Source organism: Bison bison, unplaced genomic scaffold (assembly GCF_000754665.1).
Source record: "Bison bison bison isolate TAMUID 2011002044 unplaced genomic scaffold, Bison_UMD1.0 scf7180017864362, whole genome shotgun sequence".
Classification (NCBI taxonomy): Eukaryota; Metazoa; Chordata; class Mammalia; order Artiodactyla; family Bovidae; genus Bison; species Bison bison.
The window spans coordinates 3,424,450-3,427,465 of NW_011494934.1; the positions used below are offsets into that span (position 1 = coordinate 3,424,450).

At 34.8% G+C, this 3,016-nt stretch overlaps 1 pseudogene; it reads left to right on the forward strand.

The window, feature by feature from the left end:
- Nucleotides 1-1,842: 1,842 nt before the first annotated feature.
- Nucleotides 1,843-2,217, forward strand: LOC104999707 (annotated as a pseudogene).
- The last annotated feature ends 799 nt before the right edge of the window (nucleotides 2,218-3,016 follow it).

The window sequence follows — 3,016 nt, forward strand, 5'->3', positions numbered from 1 at the left end:
TGTTGTTCCATGTCCAGTTCTAACTGTTGCTTCCTGACCTGCATATAGGTTTCTCAATAGGCAGGTCAGGTGGTCTGGTATTCCCATCTCTTTCAGAATTTTCCACAATTTATTGTGATCCACACAGTCAAAGGCTTTCGCATAGTCAATAAAGCAGAAATAGATGTTTTTCTGGAACTCTCTTGCTTTTTCCATGATCCAGCGGATGTTGGCAATTTGATCTCTGGTTCCTCTGCCTTTTCTAAAACCAGTTTGAACATCTGGAAGTTCATGGTTCAGGTATTGCTGAAGCCTGGCTTGGAGAATTTTGAACATAATTTTGCTAGTGTGTGAGATGAGTGCAATTGTGTGGTAGTTTGAGCACTCTTTGACATTGCCTTTCTTTGGAATTGGAATGAAAACTGACCTTTTCCAGTCCTGCGGCCACTGCTGAGTTTTCCAAATTTGCTGGCATATTGAGTGCAGCACTTTCACAGCATCATCTTTCAGGATTTGAAATAGCTCAACTGGAATTCCATCACCTCCACTAGCTTTGTTCGTAGTGATGCTTTCTATGGCCCACTTGACTTCACATCCAGGATGTCTGGCTCTAGGTCAGTGATCACACCATCATGATTATCTGGGTGGTGAAGATCTTTTTTGAACAGTTTTTCTGTGTATTCTTCTGTGTATTCAATTATTCTGTGTATAATACACCTCTTCTTAATATCTTCTGCTTCTGTTAGGCCCATACCATTTCTGTCCTTTATTGAGCCCATCTTTTCAGGAAATTTTCCCTTGGTATCTCTGATTTTCTTGAAGAGATCAGTAGTCTTTCCTGTTCTATTTTTTTCCCTCTATTTCTTTGCACTGATCATTGAGGAAGGCTTTCTTTTCTCTCCTTTCTATTCTTTGGAACTCTGCATTCACATAGGTATATCTTTCTTTTTCTCCTTTTTTTTTTCTTTTCTTCTTTTCACAGCTATTTGTAAGGCCTCGAATGCATCAGACATTCAATAAATGCTTCATGATTGATGCAAATACTCATGAATAAATAGAATATATACAAGTGAATGCTATTATCTCTTGTAGATAAAGGATTTTTACAAAGTATTAGTTTTCTCTTATATTTACTAAAGATGCCCTTTATATTGCAACCTACTCCAGTACTCTTGCCTGAAAAATCCCATGGATGGAGGAGCCTGGTAGGCTGCAATCCATGGGGTCGTGAAGAGTTAGACACGACTGGATGACTTCACTTTCACTTTTCACTTTCATGCATTGGAGAAGAAAATGGCACCCCACTCCAGTGTTCTTGCCTGGACAATCCCAGGACGGGAGAGCCTGGTGGGCTACCGTCTATGGGGTCACACAGAGTTGGACACGACTAAAGTGACTTAACAGCAACAGCCCTTTATATTATGTAATGAGAATATACTAAATTACTAATTTAAGCAAGACAGTTTATAAAGTTTAAGTTAAAAATAACACTTATTTGTAATTTCAGCAGTTTTAACATTTTTTATATTTTCAGAATATATTGAACAGAGACATTGACATTGAAGTAATTTTTACTATATTATTTTCTAATATCAAATATTTATGTTTGTGATAACTCTTGTATGTGTATACCTAAGTCACACTGACTATAAGCAGTCTATGAATTCTTTAAAAGAACATTCATATTCTATAACCTGAAACAGAATAGCCACTTTATTTTTTTATAGAAAATATGCATAAAGGAGGAAAAGACAATCATGTTAACAGAACTTTGGATATATGAAACATCAGGAAAAAAATGTGAATGAAGATACATCAGCTGTAGCTCTTTCAACCATCTTTCCGTGTCACCATAATGGTGGCATGAAAGTCCTGGGTGATTCTCTTAAGAGTATCAAAAGTACCAAAAAGAGAGACAAACTCCAGATGCTCATTAGGCAGTGTTGCAATTCACTGTCAGATTTTTAACTGTGATGATGAAGCACTGGTGAATTTGAAATTATCAATGATCATAGGGCTGGGAAAATGTGTGGAGTGAACAACCCCAGATTTGATGTGCAACTCAAAGATCCAGAAAAAATGACCAAATAACCTTCTCCTATAAAGTCAATTTGGTTTCATTGTACTGACAAACTCAGCTGGCATCATGGGCCATGAAGAAGCAAGAGGAAAACACAAGAAGGAAAATTCTTAGATTTTTTCTCTAGGGATATAACACATACAAATAAAATGCCTTAGAGGGAGAAAAAAGAAACATCAGCTGTAGATGTATGGCCAGATGTCATCAAAAACAACATTGATTCTGCTAAAAAGACAACTATAGTACCTCTACTATTAGAACAAAATCACTTTTGGGAAAGTTTCCCTTTATTTCTCAAATACTGTTAAATGATTTACTTCTAGATAATAGAAAAAGTAGAGTCTAAAGTCTCATTCAGTGTATAAATAAATAATATCTTGAATGTATTAGTGATAAACAGAAATGAAATGAGATAAATCATGCTTGAAGATTACTTTTAACATAAACTTGTAATTTGTTGAAATACATTTATAACTAGAGTTTAAATTTTGGCAATATAGCTTCTTTTTTGTCAGCTAACCTTTCTTCTTTTATTTTCTCTTTTGCTAACAAACTGTTAGACAGTTACAACATAATTTTTCCACATTTATCCAAATGATTAGCATTTCCTGGAAAGAAGTTTATGAAAAGTGGCCCCATACCAGATATTTATTTTGATACCCAGCCTTGACAACAAGACCCAAATGAATTAAGTTTTCAATTCTCCCCCATTTGAAGATGTTTATGAATAAATATATACTCCCTAGAAGTTATATTTAGGATTTGCTTTTGTAGTTATGATATCTTAATTTCTTGCTTCCAATTTCTTCATAAAATAGTTATTGTTTAAGAGAGATGAGGAACTGAAAATGTTACTCAAGAAAGAGAAGATGCAATTCCAAGAGACATCCAGAAAAAAGTACAGAAGTTTCTTAGTCAAAACTAAAGAATCAGTACAAAGATAATAAAATACCTTCC